This window comes from Rhineura floridana, chromosome 14 (genome assembly GCF_030035675.1).
Source record: "Rhineura floridana isolate rRhiFlo1 chromosome 14, rRhiFlo1.hap2, whole genome shotgun sequence".
Classification (NCBI taxonomy): Eukaryota; Metazoa; Chordata; class Lepidosauria; order Squamata; family Rhineuridae; genus Rhineura; species Rhineura floridana.
The window spans coordinates 24,737,698-24,758,624 of NC_084493.1; the positions used below are offsets into that span (position 1 = coordinate 24,737,698).

At 44.8% G+C, this 20,927-nt stretch overlaps 1 protein-coding gene across 4 annotated transcripts in view; it reads right to left on the reverse strand.

Annotated features, from left to right (window-relative positions):
* The window catches only part of CSK (C-terminal Src kinase), a 113,990-nt gene extending 100,114 nt beyond the window's left edge, over nucleotides 1-13,876 (reverse strand). Inside the window, exons 1-2 of one of the 4 annotated variants that reach the window (XM_061595276.1) lie at nucleotides 13,765-13,876; nucleotides 6,288-6,451 (exon numbers count right to left, since the gene is read on the reverse strand). The gene's annotated coding sequence lies outside the window, so the exon portion shown is untranslated. Of the gene's footprint in view, nucleotides 1-2,356; nucleotides 2,378-3,050; nucleotides 3,250-6,287; nucleotides 6,452-13,764 lie in introns of those variants that run through there. The other 3 variants (XM_061595280.1, XM_061595277.1, XM_061595279.1) reach the window with 3 other exon arrangements.
* Nucleotides 13,877-20,927: the final 7,051 nt, after the last annotated feature.

Genomic DNA, 20,927 nt, shown 5'->3' on the forward strand with positions numbered 1-20,927 from the left:
ATACAGCCAAGACCATTCACTTTAACAGGTATTTGGGTTTGGGTTGACAGCTCTTACAGGAACATAGGAAGCTGCAGTATCTGCTGATGTGTTTTTAAGTCTACTTCCTGATTTACATGTGGTTTTTGATATAAATACTATTTTAATAATTTTAACAAGTCTGCCACCATTAGGGAAGACAGCTAGAGATAGCTGTCTACAGGAAACAAACCAAGCGCTGGTCCAGTTGGGTTGCTGGTCTGATCAAGCAGAGGGATTTGTTAGGGTGGTTCTGCCAGCTGATGCCATCACAGTGTTTTTTGGCACCTGCTAAGAACTTTTTTGTTTCAATAAGCCTATCCAGGCATGTAAATTTAACATGAAATTCTATTACGAATAATAGTGTTAAAACAAACTTTTGAGACTGCAGTCCAACATGTTCTTACCTGGAAGAAAGAACCCCTGAACAGAACAAGTATTACTTCTGAGTTGGACAGGGGAGAAATTCAATTCAGTTTACGTTTAAAGGGAACCTATCAAATTTGCACTTTCCAAAACAAGATGGGAACCAAAAAACAGCCATCCAAATTTATCTGAATTTTGCGATGCAGTTCTCCAACCAAACAACATTTACAAAAATGCATATAACTGGGGGAATGTACATAAAAATGAATATCTTACTGAAAATTAACATACAAATGTGTTATATTAGGAGAAATTTCTTGCAAAAATGTGTGTACATTAGTCAAAACTGCATACAAAAACGTGTTTATTAGGAGAAATCTGCACTAAAGTGCTGAAGAATTTTCATGAGGATTTTTTTAAAAAAAAGAAAGTTTGCAAATTGCTACAGAACTGTGGAGAACTGAATTTCTGATTGGAAAAGGAGAGAGAGAAAAGCAAAACTGCCAGATCTTTCCATCCCCGCTTCTGAGTAAACTTGCCTTTGCTCCGTAAATTTCATACATACCCCAGAGAGTACGCTTGTATATGCTAAGCTACAAAGGATGCCTTTTCAGTAATTAAAGCAGTAAATAAGCTTAGGTTTGATGAGAAAGCATTGTATATATTTCAATTCTTCCTAAAACGTCTGTTTCCCCTCCACCTGGGAAGGGGAACAGGGTTTATCATGACATCAAGATTTCCAGAATTTTTACATTTCTACCTATGCCATTTTGAACTCTACCAGGGAAGGGCAGATAAGAACACGCTGCTTCTCCACAGGCAATATTCATAAATCGCTGTATATTAGTTAAAGTGCAATGAAATAAATAAACTCTCCTTCCTGATCTCTACGGAATCTGCCAAACTGCATCCTGAAGCATCTAATCTGACCTCCTGCCTACGGCAACACAGACCCAGATGGGACAAGATCCCCCTTGCCTCCAACAGTTGTTATTTTAATTCCAACATGCCCTTTTTGATCTCCAGTCATAAACAACTCCCGAATGGCAAACTTGTATGTGAGAAGAGCTGCACTCTTCATGCGCAGCCAGACATTAATCCTGAGAGTCCGGCTCCCGAGAGCACTCCTGTGGATGCTCTAACCGTGGCGGCTTTAATCAGTTGTTGCCAGATCTTTAAACTGGCAGTTGTAACAATAAGCGCCAGTATCCCTGAGCCGTTTAAGCCCCTTTAGCCCATCAAATGTTGCTGCCTCATGTGACAATGGCTGCTGTGAGGAGCCGGAGGGAGACCAACACAGCACAGAGGATCCATCCACCACTTGCCCAATGAGCCACTTTGCAACAATATGACTTCCTCATTGTGGCATGGAGGGGGGGTGAGGGGTTAGAAAGAAAACAGCCTGTCAAGTCGCCATCAATAGCTTTGTTGTCTTATCTGCAATGTGAATCTGGAAAGGGTTCGGCTGGCAAGCACACTGTTGCAGCGCCACTGTCCGCCCGCACTGTGGTAGGTGACAGCCGCAGCCGCCAACCAGACATACAAAGCTAGTATGGATTGCCAGCCAGCCACTCATTCTAGCAGCCTCTGATTCCACACACACACTCCACCACTTCCATTTCTGCTTCTTCCCCCCACCCATTAAAACTTCATCAAGAATCCCAAGTGCTTGAGTTAAGAGCGAGCTCTGTGCACAATCATCCACATGGGGGGAGGGACAGCCTGAAAGATGTGGGCAGAAAACCAGGGGGGGGAGGACAACGGGGGACCCTGTTTCACGTGTGGTCCTGGGTTTGATGGGTCTCTCTCCCTCTCTCAGAAACTGCTGCAGGAAACATTATCTTAAAGCACGCCAATCACCTGGAACCACTTGAGGGAAGTTTCATTTATTCTAAGGAAGGAAGGGGGGGAACACTCAACAATTTATTGACAGCTTTTCCAGATTGCAAATGTGCAAGGCAACGGTTCTCACCTTCTACACCGGAGCATGAAGAGCTACCAAGGGAAGACACGGCCACTTTTTAAGGCATGATTTACTATAGCCTATGGCCGTCCCCACCTTCTAGTTACCTTCTGCATCAGGTAAGAGGAAATTAGTCCATCCACATTCAAGCCACACACACATATAGATGCCCATCAAAAGGAATCTTTGAACATCAGGAGTGATGGAGCCACACACCTGATCTCTCCTTCCCCTCCGCACGTATTTGTTTTTCACAAACACGCACACACACGGAAGAAACGGGCAGAAGGGAAGTGACAGGCCTAGCAAAAGTGAGAGCAAAGCTCTCAGAGGCGGCACGGCAAGCCAGCTAGCCTCATTTCCTCTTAGCGTGCAGGCTGCGGGTGGCGGGCTGGTCTTCGTCTAACCCGACAGCCTGACTCGAGGGTCTCTTAGGAAGCCTTTGGTCGGCAGCGTGAGTCCTTGTTGGGTACGATGCAGCCCCCCTCTCTTCCTCCCCAGGGACTAGCCTCTTAAGGGGAATCTGCCCAGAGTTCCCACCCACTTACAAGGCACCAGAAGAAAGGCTTGGAAAAGGATGGGCGGGCATCCCCAGACGGCTTGTATAAGAAGCTGGGAGGATACACCCCCCCTTTACATCCCTGTAAAAGCACCTCCTTAAAATGCACAGTTAGGAGACGGGGGGAGGGTCTCGGCTACTCACCTCTCTCCGGGCTCCGCTCTGCCTCCGCTGCCCGAGCCGGCCGTAAGAGGGGAGGTGTGGGGGGTACACCGGGTTCTTCGGCTCCGACCTCTCCGCGAGGTGCTGCGCTATTCCATGGGGCGGAGGTAGCCCCTGGGGACTCGGAGCCGCAGCGCCGGCGACGGAGGCTCCGAGGGCCGGAGCGGTACAAAGGGGGTGGGATCAGAGAGATGAAGGGGAGGGGGGACGCGCACGGGCGGCAGCGGCGGGACCCGAGGCGGGGCAGAGGAAGGTGAGGCGAGGAGGGGGCGGGGGGAGAGGAAACAATGTAGCTGCCGCGAACGTTCCAATTTCGAGCGCTGCCGGCTTCCTTTTGGAACGTTGGCGCTGCCCGAGTTCCAAGCGCCTCTTCTGGTCTCAGGCTGCAGCCTCGGAAGCGGCGGGAGGGCGACGCGACCGCGGGGAGGAGGAAATAGACCCGCGCTAGACGCCCTCTACGATCCCGGGCGAGGAAGTCGCTCTCTCCTTTTTTTCCACCCTTCGCTCGCACTCTTCCCCCCGCCACGACCCAGCCCCGCCGCCGCTGGGAGCCTCGCAGGGCCTTGCTTGCTACAGGGAAAGGAAGCCCGGATCGGTCCGACCGCAGTCCTACGGCGCCTGCGCCGCCCGTGCTCTCCCTTCCACCGTCGCCCTCCCCGCGCCCTACGGCTCCTTCCCAACGGGTCGCAAAGCTGGGCGAAGAGATCGCGCCACCTGCTGGCCATGAGGAGAAGTGAAGCAGGCTGTGCCGCTCGCTCTTTTTTTTAAAGACGCCGCTGATGCGGTGAATAGCCAAAAGCCGCGTTCTCACGGCGGGAATCAACCTGTAAGCTTGGGTGTGTTGAATAAATACATCAGTGTGCAATAGCCGCCCCCCCAAGATTATCTATTATTTGCCGTCATCAGTCTCCTACAGTTAACAGCTGAAGCACAGAATCTTACCACATTAACTGTGACTCGCAGGTTCCTGAGAGTAAATATTCTAAATAAAATGCAACAGACCTCCCTGCGATTTTTAGAATTGGGTTAATAAGATCAAATCGGAAGTCTCGATAAAAGGACAATACAGCAACACATGAGCAGCAGTTTCCAGGAGCGCTCCTGTACTGGCACCTTACTAAATCTACCTTCTAAAAGCACAGAGGGTAAAACATTGAGTCTAGCAAGCGTGAAAGCTTTTCTATACTTAGTAATTGACAAATTTCTCATATAATTTGTTGTTATAAACTTTCTCGCATAATCTCCATAGTTAGAATAGAGTGCAGCCAAGCTCAAATGAGTTTGTAAATCAATGTCAATGATTCGCAGGGAGACAGCCTTTTTGGCTTGAGTAAAACCTAATGCCATAATAGCAGGAATAGAAAAACCCAAATACAACAATTTCATCGACAATTCTCTTTTCCATCTAGACTGAAATTCAACACTATTAGTGCCATATCTCATGCGGCTGCTGTTTGTTTCCTTCTCTGTATAATATTGTTGTTTTATCATTTTATTGTTTTAATATTTTATAGTGCTGGTCTTTTACCATAATAATAAATGATTGATTGATTGATTGATTGAAGCTCAGGTGTGTTATTTCACACTGTACGGAAGGGGGGGGGAAGCCGGCCTCAAACTTTAGGGAGACATAAACAAAGTTGGGGGGCCGATTTTTTTCTGTAATAAATTTAATTTACTTTTTGAAAAAAATGGGGACAAAAAAATGGGGGGGGCAGGGCCCCTAGCTTCCCCCGCTATGGGCCTGGAGTGGAACAGCCACAACCACAGCCAGAACAAGAGATGGAGAAGGAGTGAAGGAGATTTTTTTTTTTAAGAGTTAAGATAATTTTTTTGGTTGCTTGTATCCAACAACTTAAATTATATTCAGAGTAGATCCACTGACATTAGTGTGCTAAACTTAGTCTTGCCCATTAATTTTAATGTGTCTACTCTGAGTAGGACTAATGTTGGATACAGCCCTTTGTGACAACAGGGGCACTGCTGTAGGGTGGATGTGGGGAGCCTTTGGCCCGACAGTTGTTGCTGGACTACAACTCCCATCAGCCCCAGCAATCATGGCCAATGGCCAGGGATGATGGGCATTGTAGTTAAGCAACGTTTTCAGGGCCAAAAGCTCCCCACATGTGCTATTGGGGAGGAGCTGGCTATCAACAAGCCAGGGAGCTTCTAGAAGATGCTAGCGTCCTGTAATGCAGGTATGCGGCACCTGTGGCCCTTCAGGCCTTGCTGGACTGTCTACGATTCCCGTCAGTTACATACAGCTCCCATGATCCCTGACCATTGGCCATCTGAAGGGCCACTCTGATTTAGTATCATGACCATTACAAGGGTACACCAGAGGCTAAGCTGCAACGTTAGGTCAATGAATCAGTTAAAAACCACAAACACTTTCAGTTGACTAAAAAAAGTGTGCCCCAATTTATCACTCTAGTAATGTTTCAGATTTTTTAAAAACACAAATAGCCCTTGTGGCATCATAAAGCCTAACAGATGTATTGTGGCATATGCTTTTGTGGACCCTAGTGAACTGTGATCCATGAAAAGTGTGTGCCAAAGTAAATTGGTTAGGTTTTAAGGTGCCACAAGCCTCCTTTCAAGTTTTTCCTGTAACAGGTTAACACAGCTACCTTTCTGGGTAAATTATGTTTTTAGATTAATTTGCATATATGCACACTTACACATAATTATATGCATGTAGTGGTTAAGGTGCTGGACTATGACCTGGGAGACCAGGGTTCGAATCACCACACAGCCATGAAGCTCACTGGGTGGCCTTGGGCTAGTCACTGCCTCTCAGCCTCAGAGGAAGGCAATGGTAAACCCCCTCTGAATACCGCTTACCATGAAAACCCTATTCATAGGGTCGCCATAAGTCGGAATCGACTTGAAGGCAATCCATTTCCATTTTTTTCATTTTCATATACAGAATTATTGGAACTGTAGTCTAGATGTGATAGTCTCTTGAGGACCACAAGTTCTTATGTAAATCAGGTACTGGATCTAAAACTTCCTGCCCGCTGGGTTTGAAGTAGGCATGGACTGCCGAATGAGTTACCTTCTGTCCTTCACGTATGTTGATTATAGCACAGTGATGTTACACATTATCAAGCAAAACAGATCCTAGATACAGCAGAACAGTACCTACTACTGGCAGTAAGGTTTGCATAGGAGGATAAAATAATATGAAGTAGATGGAGTTGTGACCTGGATGAGTACCTCTTTAACTGTACTTCTTGCAAGACAGGAGCTTTCAAGCTGAATGCTGATGATGGACCACCCAGCCAGGCTCTATGTCTTCTCTGATTAAAAGCAGGTACAGGGGAATTTGCCATGGTTGTTCAGTCCAGTGTTGAGAGGAAGCTGTGTGAGGCAGCCAGCCTCTAAAAGGATGAAAGAGAGGGAGAACAAGCCTTTGAAACATCAGATGAAAACAGGATCAAATACCTTATTTCAAGCGCCAGCTACCGTGTGATGTGGGTTGGGCGTAGGCTTTGTGATTATCAGCATAGATTATCTACATAGCAGCACAGGAAAACAATTGGGGAGGACAGGGGCATTGTTAGGGGGTGTACTAGGGACCCAGAGCCCCAGGTCTTTTCCTGAAGAGCCCTAGATCTGTCCTTTCCTTAAAACAAAAAAGGATTTCTTTTTTTCCCTTTTCTTTTTTACATTACTTGCCAGGCTGTTAGGTGTGCTGCCCACCTTCTTAGTTTGCTGCAAAATCTACCGCTACATCTGTACCAGGAATGAGGAACCTGTGACCCTGCTCCCATCAGCCCCAGCCAGCATGGTAAGGGGTGATGGGAGTTGTAGGCCCACACCATCTGGAGGGCCACATGTTCCCCATCCCTGGTGGGGCAGGAGGCGGGGAGCCCAACTGTTGGTGGAGCCAAAGCCAATGAAACACAGAGCCAACTGATTCTCGTTTTGTCCCCATCCTCCTCCCTGCTGAGTTCTACTGCAAGGCTGACACTGAGACTAAAGTGGAGGAAGACGACGGTGACAGGCAGCGTTGCTGCCCCCACACCTGGACTGTTTGTAAATAGGAAGGAAAGCAGGTAGGGACTGGCTGAGGGCAAACAGGTTGGTGGGGCAGTGTCCCATTCGCCCCAGTAAATGCCACTGTTACCATACACACATTTTGTGCAAATATGTGTCATAGGCCTGTGCCCCTGAGTCTTTTAAGGATTGAGCAAGGCCCCTGAAGAGGTAACATTTTGGCATATTAAGACATCGGGCCTCTGCCCTCCAAATGCTCACAGTCAGAAAGAAGAGGATATTTCCTCTAGATTTCATGGCCAAACTAGTGCTAGGGCCCACTCCAGATCAGGGTCCTGGCAGGGAGATAGAGGAGCGTTAACCCTTTGCATCCCCTTTGAAACCCCCAGACTTGCTATTTGCATTTGGAGGAAAGCTCCCATTTGCAGCAATGGAAGCTTTCCTTCCAATGCAAATTGGGGGCAGGGGGGCTGACCGAGAATCTGCACCACAGCAGAGGCAAAGAGTTCAAGTCTCTTTACCTCCTGGCAGAGTCCCAATCTAGATCGCGGGGGCCCTGTGCCTGCTATTTATTTATTTATTTACTTTTAGCAAACCATTTACACCATTCCCAATTGTATGAATGAAGCCAGGTGCAGTTTCACCCTAGAATGGGAAAGGAAAGAATACAGAATGCAAGTAGAAGCGTGAGGTGTGTCCAGCAGGACAACACGTGGTTATGCAATTAAATTACCCTTAATACTGTGGAACAAGATATCCAGGGTTCTCTTGGATAAATAAATGTACTGCCTTCAAGTCAATTCCGACTTATGACAAACCTATGAATAGGGTTTTCATGAGGCTGAGAGGCAGTGACTGGCCCAAGGTCACCCAGTGAGCTTCATGGTTCTGTGGGGATTTGAACCCTGGTCTCCCAGGTCATAGTCCAACACCTTAACCACTACACCACACTACTCTTGGATAGGAACAGAATAAAATGGGAAATATGGATTCCCACTTCTTAAGCCTGCTGTAGGGATGCCATATGGGTTGTATGCTGGGCCAAGAAACCATGGGAATGGTTGTTGTGCATAAAAAAGGGTCTTTGGTTTGTGGAACAGGGTCCACTTTCTGAGGAAGTTTTCATTTTCTAGGCTCTTCAGGATCCAAGAGACCATAAAAAAAACCCATAGAGAGCCCTTTTAACAACAGGCCAATCTCAACCAAGAATCCACTATTGTAAGATCTCATCATCTTTCTACACCCTTTTATAAATCAGGAATCCCCACCTGCAAATTGCTTTTTAATCCTTAACCACAAGCGCTACAAAGCGAAATCATTTCTCCCCTTGCTGTATTTGGCCCCAAACCAAAGATCCTGCTGCTGCTGCATCTGAAAAACAGCCCAGCAAAGAACTCTAATACTGTGTGTTTGCATCCTGACTTAACACTGGCTGGGACCGTTCTCAGCCCCATATCTCAATGAATATTTAACACAGGGATGGCGAACGTGTGGCCCTCCATATGTTGGACTACAACTCCCAGCAGCCTCACAGCACATCCAATCATCAGGGATGAGCCAATGACCAGGGATTGTAGCCAGTGGAGGCTTGTGTATTAGGGCAAAGGGGGCAGTGCCCCACCAACCTCAGCCAACCTCCACCTGCCTGCCTTCTTACTTACAAACCCATCGCTATGGCACTCCCTCCTCCTCAGTCTCAGTTTTGCCCTTGTAGAACTTGGCAGGGAGGAAGATGGGAACAAAAACAGAATTAGTTGGCTCTCCTTCTCATTGGCTCTGGCTTCCCTTACTGTCGGGATCCCTGCCTTCCGCCCCACTAGTCCTCATTGCTGATTGTAGCCCAAGAACATCTGGAGGGCCACAAGTGTTTCATCAGAACGCCATAAGCAATCCAGAGATGCAGTCTAAATACAAATATGGGGGGGGGCAACCATGTCATCTTGCCCACAGATGAATGTAGCCACCCTCCTGACGTTCAGCTTGATGGCTAAGGGGACTATACCTGCTACCACCTGTTAAATCAGAGATGGGTACCTGTGGCTCTCCAGATGCTGTTAGACTCTATCTCCCACCATCACTGACCAGAGGTAAATTCAAAAGTGCAGAGTCCCTTCATAATAATCACAGCCACGCCACTTTCTAAAGTTATATAACCTTCTAAGATTATACAATAATCTGGCCAGGCTTGAATACTGTACTGCTTTCTGCTTCTCTATCACTGCCACCACTTGACTGTCCTTTCTCACTCAGAGATATTGCTCAAATTACTGAATTCAGTGTCCACATGTTTTATCTCCTGCTGCTACCAAACTGCTTGATGGTGTAGATGGAATGCTATCATCAGGATTCATTGTCTCTTCTTCTGTAGTTGCTGAATTCTCACTCTGCACAACTTGGCTTTTTGAAGTAGGAACTAATAGAAACTCCTTTCACTCTGATTGGCTCCAATCAGCAGGAAACGACAAGGAAGCAAGTTAGAAGTCTCTTCTCAGTGGCTGACACACTCTCCTTTCATGCTCATAGGACATTGGAAACATAGGGACCCTGCCGTGACCTGGCTTCCAAAAAAGGAAGGACTCTAACACACACCCCTGAGACTCTAGACCACTATACCCCTGCACATGATGATCTGATCACAGTCACTCTCATGCACGCTGTTTGCAGAATGAGCACCAATGCTGTCAACCCCTGTCACTAACCATTGTCCATGCTGGCTGGGGCTGATGGGATCTGGAGTTCTGGCAACATCTGCAGGGTCACAGGTTTCCCCATTCCTGGTGCAGGCGATATGGAACTGGATGGAACAATGACCTGACTTGGTATCAGGCGGGTTTCTACGTAACAGAGCTTGGAAAAGTTACTTTTTTGAACTACAACTCCCATCTGCCCCAGCCAGCATGGCCACTGGATTGGGCTGATGGGAGTTGTAGTTCAAAAAAGTAACTTTTCCAAGCTCTGGAATGGTTGAGGAAGGGCCATTGCTCAGTGGCAGAGCACCAGTTTTGTATGCAAAAGTTCCCAGGTTCAATCCCCAGCATCTCTGGAGAGTTGTCCATCAGTGTACGTATGGGTGCATAAAAGTGGAAACAGCTAAGCAAGAAATAACCCTGGGAACTTCCTGGTTGTTTCTGTGTAAGAGTGCGCCTTTTTCTGCAACAGGTGCTCACCCGTTTCACCAAAAGATACAATCAGCAAAGTGAAACTTTATCTTACTCATCCATCTGTTTCATGCTCCGCTTGATGCAAGAGAGCGCCTGCACTGACTTTGAAGGGGTGGGACAGGACAGCTTTCCCCCTCCAGGGAACTGATTTCAGCAATGAAACTGCAGCAACTTACAAACTGTCCACACCCTAGACCTTCAGAGGGTCATTAGCAGCAAAAGTTATTGTATTACATTGGTGTGGGTTGCCAGCCCTTTGAGGCCTGTGGGCAAATTTAGATTGTTGAGCAAATGCTGTAGGCACCACCCCACTGGTTACTTTTCCAGTCTCTACCACAAACACCCCGATCACCTCTTCCTCCCCCCCCCCGAGACAGAGGCTGCCTAACACTATACATCCATAGCACATTTAAAGCACATTGCTTCCCCCAAATAATCCTGGGAACTGTAGTTTACCCCTCAAACAGCTACAATTCCCAGCACCCTTAACAAACTACAGTCCCTAGGATTCTTTGGGGGAAGTCATGAGCTTTAAACGTATGGTGTGTACGCAGCAAGAAGGAATCTGGTAAAAGTTAGATCCAGGAGAATTAACCTGAGCCTTGAAAAATACATGGAGCTGAAGGGGGGGAAAGGGAAAGAGCGTCACTCTTCCAACTTCCTCCATCACCTCTATGTACTTTTCAAGGGAGAAAGAAAGTAATCACCCTTACCACCTCATGACCAAGGGGAGCTCAGAGGTTTTGTAGGTGCTGGGGAGGGAAATCCTCCCCTAAATCTGCAAAGGTTGAAATTCTTCCTGCCATACAGTGTGGCAAAGTTGTTAGAGTGTCGAACGAACTATGATGTGGGAGACCAGGGTTGAAATCCCCATGGCCACAAAGCTCACTGGTGACCTTGGGCCTGTCGCTCTCTCTCTCTCAGCCTAACCTACCTCATGGGGTTGTTGTGAGTATGATATAGAGGGAAGGGGGAGAAACATCTATGCCACCTTGAGCTCCTTGGAGGAAAGGCAGGATATATAAATGCAATACTTAATTACAAAATAAATAATATTGCTTAGTATTTTCAGAGTGATCAGTTCACACGGATTCACATAGTAATCCTAGCAAGAACCTTGGAAGGGAAGTGAGCATAATCCACACACTGAAGAAAGGCAGGGGAAGAAAGGGGTTTGCCTAAGCCAGGGGTAGGGACCCTGTTGCCCTCCAAATATTGTTGAACTACAATTCCCATAATCCTTGAACATAGGCTATGCAAGCTGGGACTGATAGGAAATTGGAATCCAACAGCATCTGAAGGGCAACAGTTTCCCCATCGCTGTTCTAAGGCCTGGAAACTATAGTTCACCCCTTACAGACCTCCAATTGCCAGCACCCTTAATGAACTACAGTTCCCAGGGTTCTTGGGGGGGAATTAATGTGCTTTAATTATACTTTCAGTGGTGATGTGTAGGGTATGCAGCCTTAGTGAATGAATGGCCAAGTCAGATTTAAACTAAGGATCTTGTGTGTCACAGCTGAGGCTGCTTACACACCATATGTTTAAAGCACATTGTTTCCCCCAAAGAATCCTGGAAGCCAAAGTTTACCCCTCTACAATTCCCAGGACCCTTAACAAGCTACAGTTCCCAGGATTCTTCAGTGGTGGTGGGGAAATGTGCTTTAAATGTATGGGGGGGGTGTACACACCCTGAGTCACTATACTCCTCTAGCTATATTTTATCACTATATTTCCTGAAGCAGGGATGGGGAACCTGTGGCCCTCCAAATTGTTGTTGGACTACAACTCCATCATCCCTGACCATTGGTTATGCTGGCTGGGGTTGATGGGAGCTGGGTATCCAACAACATCTGAAGGGCCGCGGGGTGACCCTTCCCTAAAGAGCAGCTTCCATTTGACCCCCAAGTACGATGCCTCCAAAGGGTTGTATCCAATACTAGTCCTGCTCAGAGTAGATCCATTGAAATTAATGACCCTAAGGTAGCCATATTCATTAAGTCCAATGGGCCTATTCTGAGTAGAACTGGCATTGGATACAACCCACTGTTTGCAATTGCCTGGTTCAGAACTAGGGATGGAAAGATCTGTCAGTTTCAATTCTCTCCGTTTCTCATTTTTCTAATCTTAAATTAGGTTCTCCACATTTCCGCAGCAATTTTTTTACGGAAAATCCTCATGAAAATTCTTCAGCATTTTGGTGTGAATTTCCCTAAATAAATTCATTTTTGTGTGCAGTTTTGACCAATGTACACATTTTTGCAAGCAATTTATCCTAACATAATGCATTTTTGTATGTTATTTTCACCAGTATAAACATTTTGTGAACCCTTTCCCCTAATATATGCATTTTTGTAAACATTGCTTGGTTGGAGAACTGCATCGCAAAATTTGTGTAATTGCAAATTTCAAAGTATGGCTGTGTTTCGGTCCTTATATTGTTGCAGAAAGTGCAAATTTGATAAATTTGGCTTTAAATGTGAACTGAATCACATTTCCCCCCCATCCCTATTCAGAACACATTTTCCCCAGCCTAATCTTAGTCCTATTTGTGTCAGTGGTGGCTAGTCCATTAGGGGAAGTGGAGCATTGCCCCACCAAACCTCAGTCGGCCCTCAGCCAGCTCCCATCTGCCTGCCTTTATATTAGAAATATTTCAACTCACAGCCTCAGCGTTTAAGAAATGCAACTATAACTCTTCTGGTGATTATAATTTGCTTTAACTGGTTTTAATACTGAATTTTAAATTTGCCTGCTGGTGAAGGGCTGGTACTAACTTTAACAACCACAACAAGAACTGATATAGACACTGAACCGTGATGATCCCAAACATACATTATAAACATGTTCCAAACAGCATGATAGTCTGTTGCCTTGGCTTTACCTGTTCCTAACTTTTCTTTAAAAGATCACGACAGAAAGAGATGCTCATTGAGGCTTGTTCTCAGGTCTAGTCATTTTAACGGTGACAAGTTTTCTCAATCTATCCAAGTGCACTCTAGAGGTGAAGTACTGTTTGTTGCTATTGTATTTTCTGCCTTTAGATGTTTGGATTATCATGGTTGCATCATTTACCTCTGTAGGTTCATTGTATTGCTTGCCTGCACTGGATATTAGCGACTTTCCTGTATACAGCATATGGAAAATAAAGGAAAAGTTTTTAAAAAGAAAAGAAATATTTCTACTCTCTCTCATTGTTTTCATGTCAATTCACCTTCTTGATTGACTTAAAATCTTTCAACTGATTTAAAAGCTGTCCCCAATGAAACGGGCCTCCTCTTCTCCTTGAACTGTTTCCCATTCCAGCTGGTTGCTACAAGAACTCTGTAACTAAGAGTTAGCTTATGTTTTTCCTCCTCACTCCACATCCTTTTTCCTTTTGTGTTGTGTCTTTTAGATTGTAAGCTGGAGGGCAGGAGCTGTCTTATTACTGATCTTTGTAAGACACTCTGAGAATCTTTTTCAGCTGAAGAGCAGGGTAATAAAATAAATTTTAGATACACAAAAAATGTTTTCAATATAAAAATACTTACGTAAACTTGCAGGTGGCAAATGTCATCTTAAGAAAGGGATTCCTCTCTTTCCCCCTCACCCACAGGAGAGAATGCCTCTTCTAAGATGGCAACACAGGAGGAGAGTGTTATCTGAAACCACATCAAATATGTTCCCACTTCAAATAATAATTCACAATCAAATTTGTTCAAATCACTGGGCTTATAGTTATAAATGTGTGCAGCTGGGGGGAGAGGGAGACCCTGTTTGAGATGGAAAAAATGTAGCAGCAGTGCCACCTGCAGTTAATTTGGAAACTGAACCTTTGGCCCTATTCTCAGATGGTTAAAAGAAACTTGAAGACACGGTTATATCTAAAAAGAGAGACCACAAATTGCAACAGTAGGTCTGACCAGGGCTGGCCTTGGCATCAGGCAGAGTGAGTTCAGTTCCCTCGGGTATCTGATTCTGGAGTGTCGTGAAAGGTCATGAAATATTCAGTTATTTAACTTACTAATATAGTGTGTGTGTGTTTCACTTCTAGAGAGGGGTGCTTGTGGCACTGTCTCCCAGCTTTGGATTCTGTGTACCTTGGCTCAAGAGGGGCGGGGGCATTTGCTTGTTCTGTCTTAGGCAGCAAATCGGACTGCCCTAGTTCAAATAGGCAAGATAAGCAGTTTTCGCAGCTTCCATGTCCATCTTTTGCTTGCTGTAAAACTCTTTCCTTCCCTGCAATTGTGTCTGCTCAGTATTAGCCCCCTCCCCAGCTACTTTCCCCACTGCAGTGGGAGAGGGGATTTACAGGATCCCCATATATTTTTCCCTCCTGGAAGTAAAGCAGCTGGGTGGAGGACTTTGAGTGGATCAATGGCAGCAGGAGATATACTTTCTCCCTGCTTGTCCACTACTGAAAGAGACAATCTCCCACAGCTGCTTTTGAACAGTGATTAATTAATTAATTGGAAGACTGTTCATGAATCTTCCACTATCATTTAGCTATTACTGTGGTTGGTTTTGATCCCACTCTTCTTCCAGGGTGCCTTAGAAAGATTTGGGATACATTAGAGGTGAAGCAGGATCTGTGCAAGGCAGCATGAGTTGACACAGGGACCCCATAAAGCGCTTTGTGGCACCTTGATGATCCAGACATTTTAAAAATCCCACAGACAAGCATCTGCTAAAAGTGACCATAATGTCTCTAAGCTTACCATATAAAGAATAATGCCAGGGTGGCATGATAAGGGAAGTGACAGCAAACACCAGGGGGGGGGCAAAGTAGAAGAGCTCCAAAAGTTTCCATACTCCTGGTTTTAGTCTAGCATTGTGGCTGCTCCTTCAGTAATCTTCAGTCTTTCAAAACCCTTGACATACATTTGGGAACCCACTTAAAAAACAATTATCATGGTGATACTGTTGTGACCCAATTTAGGGCAGAGACACACTTATTATTCAGCTGGTTCCAGTGCGTCTCCACTTCTCTTCTGAAAACCAGGGCACACAATGCTCGTCAAACCCCATCCCTTTTTACTGTAAAACCTGATGGGATCAGCGTGAGTGCGTTTTGTTTTTTTAAATCCAGTTTCAAACAGATTTCACAACTGATCAGCAGATCAACCCGTTGCACCTCCAGGTGTGGCCAGTGGAAATGCTTTGCTGTAGGAGACTAGTGTGATCACAGCCTTAGGTCAGTCTATGACCGAGTAGCTGTGGATCCTGACCTACCAATTGAAGAACACCATGTTCCAGCCTTTCCCAACCTTTGGGTCCCCAGATGTTGCTGGACTACAGTTCCCATTGTTCCTGACCTTTGGTCACCCTGGCTGGGGCTGATGGGAGCTGGAGACCCAAAGGTTAGTAAAGGGTATTTTACGCTATAGTGATGCTCATGCAGAAACAAAGATATTGTTTCACATTCTTAAAATAACACCTCCCCACTGGGATCCTGTGGAGTGCTTGCATGCTCTTCAGAAATAATACTGAGAGTTAGTAGAACCCTAATTCATCCACCATCCCCTGCAGTGCAACCTTAAGCTTTTGTGCCTAGTGGGACAGCTGTGTATGAAGATTAAATGGAAATATCAGTTTGATGTCCCTGGCCTAGAGGTCTTCTCAAGACTGCGTGCAGGAAATAATTTTCTCTCTCTCTTTCCAGCTTTCTGGGAAAACAAAACAAAAACCCTACCCTTTTGTTCTCTCTCTATATTATTTTGCACCATATTATTACCCTCTGATTACTTGGTCCATCCAGTAAAGTGCCATATCTTCAGGAAGGGAGCAAGCTAGGGAGGGCTGTTATTTTGGGGTAGGCACATGTTTGTTTGTTGAAGACATTTGTATACTCCCCTTCATCAAAAGGCCACAGGACAGCTTACAAGATAAAATTGTAATAAACAGCATAACGTACATACATAACATAATGCAACAAAATACAACAAATTATAACAGATATATAAATATAATTGATGATAACCAAATCATAATAAGCAGCAATTTGCAAGCAAAAAGCTCCAGGTTCAGTCCCTAGCAGGTAGGAATGTCTGGATCTGTCATTTTCTGTTTCTCCTTTTTTCATTTTCCCAATTTTCAGTTCAGTTTGCCCCATTTCCACATCAATTTAAAAAAGCCCACACAAAAATGTGTATGCATCTTCATGTGCACATCTCCTAATATATGCTTTTTGGGGTAAGCATTTTGCCTACAAGACACATTTTTGCAAGTATTTTCCCCTAATGCATTCTGTAAGTTATTTCCCCTAATATGTGCATTTTTGCAAACGCTTTCTCCTAATATATGCTCCTTTCTAATACACATTTTTTGGTTGGAGAATTGCAGGGTAAAACTCAGAGAACTGCAAATTTCACAGGACAGCAGCGTTTTGGTTCGTGTATTATTTTGGGAAGTGTGAATTAGGAGGTCCACATCAACATGCAACATTCCTCCCCACCTCTATCTCTAGGTAGGCCTGGGAAAGATCCCTATCTGAAACTGGGAAGAGCCGTTGCTGGTCCATGACCTTCTCCAACCAGGTGCCCTCCAGATGTTTTGGACTACATCTCCCATCATCCCCAGCCATCATAGCTGTGCTGGCTAGGGCTGATGGAAATTGTAGTCCAAAACAACTGGAGGGCACCAGGTTTAGGGAAGGCCAGTGTAGATCATCTTGACTAGATGGACTACTGGTCTTACGATGTAAGATAGCTTGCTACATTTCCAAGTGAGCGAGCATAACGATTTGGTTGTGGACACTCTGAAGCAGGTCTGCCACTGCGACGTGTCATTTGGCTCTGCGCCTTTGGTGCCTGCAGTGCTTGCAAGTGATCAGCCTGTGGCACTGTTGGCCCAACTTGGCACATCTCTGGAACTCCAATACCATACAGAGACCCTATCAGCACCATACATTTTTAAAGCAGTTTCGGACCACTCTAAACGGTCATGGCTTCACCAAAAGTTTGTTAAGGGTGCTTGGAGATGTTAGGAGAGCCTTATTCCCTTCACAGAGCTACAGTTCTCAGCATTTCCTGGGAAGAGGGATTGATTGTTAAACCACTCTGGGAACTGTAGCTCTGTGAGGAGAACAGGGGTCTCCTAACAAAGCACCCTTAAGAAACTATGGTGCCCAGGATTCTTTTTTTCTGGGAGGGGGAGAGGCATGACTGTCCTTATTTCCACATCAGTTTGCAATTCTTTTATTTTTAAAAAAGTCCTTGAAATGCAACCTGAATTGAATTTCTCTCCCCCATCTCCAGCTGCAGCCCATGACCCTTTTTTCCCCTTCTGAACATCACTATGACTAAACTTGGGGAAAAGCAACAGCTGCAGCTTTTTAATTTAGGAGAAAGGAAGACTACAGGAGTAGGATGACATGCTAGAGATTTAGAAAATGATGCATGATGTGGAGAAAGTGGACGGCGAGAAGGTTTTCCTCCCCATCTGAAACTGATTGGCCTTACAGATCTGTTTTCAGGGGAAGGGCCATACCTCACTGGTAGAGCATCTGCTTTGCATGCAGAAGGTCCGAGGCTCAATCCCCAGCATCTCCACGTAGGGCTGGGAGAGACCCCTGTCTAAAACCCTGCAGAGCCATTGCCAGTCAATGTAGACAATAGTGAGCTAGATAAACCAACGATCTGATTCAGTATATGGCAGCTTCCTATGTTCCTATGAGATTCTGAAACAGACACAAGAAAGCATCTGGCTGGCTACTGTGAGAATGAAGGACTAGACGGGACTTTTGTCTGATCCAGCAGGGCCCTTCTTATGTTCTCACTAGGGGCTCCGCCCCAGCGCGCTTTGCAAGCCAACCCCATCATCTTCCCTACTGAGTTGTAGAATAACAATACTGATACGAAGGAGAAGGAAGCTGCTGCCACGCTGCTTAGAAATTAAAAAAAAATTAAATGGTTTATGCGCGCTTTTAAATAAAGAAATTGATAAACCCAGGAATAAGAGCCTCAGGCACCCACCATGCCAAACCACCCAGTGGCTCCGGGTGTTGCTGCATGCCCACCACTACCTTACTCTCTTCATGCCAGCTTCCTCTCTCAGGTCACCGAAGGACCTTTTGTCCTCTTCCTCTCCTAGATCACAAAAGCACCTCCTGTAGGGTTGCCATATTGCCCGGTTAGCCGGGTTTTACCCGGATTCTTTGCATGCCACCTGGCGCCCATTTAGCCCCTTAGGTGGCCCAGATTCTCAGCTTTAATTTTTTTAAAAAAAAGTTTCTAGGTGGTCCGGTTCTCGAGATATACATAAAAACGTCAGCCACCCCCCTGACTGTTAAATCTTTCTTTAAACAGTACTGTATAGCACTTCGTAGCTTTAACCCCGCACGTTCAGGATTGTAGCCAATCAGTGAAGCTAGGGTTGTGTTTCAGTTTGATTGACCTGAGGCAGTGTCTAGAAAACCTCATTGCAATGTCTGAAAATGGTGGTTCCTCCCCCCCCATTTATCTGAAAATCTCATAAATTGGGTAAGTATATACATTTCAGGTTTTTTTCCTCTTGTGTGCAGGAGTCAGATCCTGGGCAGTGTTTTGAAAACCTTCCCAATACTTGCTTTTGTAAAAGCAATGCTAATCCCATATGCCCAGAGTAAATCTCATTGAATTCAATAGGACTTACTTTTGAGTAGACATGGTTATGAATGTGCTGAAAATCAATGGAACTTTGGAGTGAATGTAAAAAAGAATTGTGTTTGTGTTCTAATGCTTTCTGTTCCCTCTCCAGTCCTATTTTAAAGCAAGTAGGCAGGGCTTACTTAGGTATTACAGTTTTTATTCTGTAGGAAACTAATACTGATTTTTTAAAAACTAATACCGATTTTTCTGCAATGACCAACTGGTTTGACAATAAACTATTATATGGGCTGTATGTATTTATACATCTGCAGTGTGTGTGTATGGAGTCTTTCCAACAACCCTGTGAGGTAGGGTGGAAACCAAGGCAGCTCACAACAAGAAGTAAAGCCATTTACAATCCAATAACCATAAAAACAAGTATAAACAGTTGCAAAACAGCGTAAAGTGGCATGATTCGAAATTTTGGGTTGTGTGAATGAAGTTGCTTATCACTTGAGGTTGCATTTCTGTCCCTGTTTGAGTAAGCCCCACTGAATACACTGGGACTTGCTTCTGAATAAATAAACCTAGGATTGCACTATAAATATCTTTGCAGTTTGTGTAAATAATAAATATATTTGATAGTCATGCTTATATAAATATTTCTTCATTTATCATATTTTTGGTTAGGAATCCTGACCGGTTGTGAGATGCTTAGTTTTCTGCCTTACTCATAGGAATCTTGTTGTGGTTGGTATGGTATTACATTTAGGAAAGTGTTACTGCCTTTTGTGTTGTTTTTTTCCTATTTGCATTTCACTTATCTTTAACCTCACTCCGTTACAGCCATAGAGGCAACAGCAGCATATGCAAGATAATTAACTCCCATTAGTGAGAAGAGCAAGAATTTATAATTATTAGCAAGGTATGTGTGGGGTTGTTGCCCAGTTTCATTTTGAGTATGGAGGTGGAACCTGTGTAGATGTGGTTGATCAAAGGGAGAAGAAATTTTGAGTTAAGCAAAGCTCTGCTTTTATAAAACCTAAGAAACATACAGATACTTTGAATGTCTGAGTGCCTGCACCAGTGGAATACTGGAGGAACTTGTAAAACTTGCTGCAACAGTATTTAGAACTGAGCATGTGGTGTGAAAGACTCCTTTTCCAAAAAAACATTTTGGCTTCTTGTTCTTCTCCACCCACCACATCTCTGAAATAGGTAATGGTTAACCATACTGCTGCCCTGACTTACTTTATGTTTGTTGCTATTTTGTGTTTTTATTATGTTTTTATATTGATTGTGTATTTTTATTGTTCTTATTATATTTGTAAGCTGTGCTGAGCTCTGTTTTTAACAGCAGAAGGGCAGGATACAAATCCTCTTAATCAATCAATCAATCAATATTCCATAGTGTTGGAAACTAGAGCCTAGGCATTTAAGGCTGAAAATGTTGCTTTTTAACAAAAGATTTCTCACATCTTTCCCCAGTTTTTGGTGGTAATTCCTAGGCACAAAACAAAACAACTGGAGAATCCAAATATTAATATGTAGATAATTTGCATAATATGCAAATAATATGCATAATATGCAAATTAGCCTGCCCGGATTTGTGGAACTGGAATATGGCAACCCTAACCTCCCGCCTCCCCAGACCTTTTCCCACAGAGGAGAAGGGAAGCAGAGGAAGGAGCTGGGTGGCAGAAGTAAGCCACACAGGAAGGACAAGTGGCATAGGCCTGGGCAGCTCCATAGCAACCATTCTGCTCTCCTGCCACTTCCCTCTTCTTTGCTTTCCGTTTGTGAAGTAGGTGGGGGGGGCAACAGCGGCAGCAAAGCAGGCCATTTGAGGAGCTGGCCTGGTCTGTCACTCTGTGGCTTGCCTAGGCCACCGCCTGCCACTGCCCATTCGCTTACTCACTCTCCCAGTGGTCTCACCTACCTGCCACCCAGAGCTTGGAAGATTACTTTTAAAAAGTAATAAATTACAGTTACAATTACTTGGCCCAAAAAAGTAGTAATTACCGTTACAATTGCAATTGCTCTGAAAGTAACTGATTACTTTACTTTTTCTCAAAAGTAATCACTACAATTACATTTCAGTTACTTTTTAAAAAAAACTCCTACAAGGTGCTGGCCTTGGCTGCTGC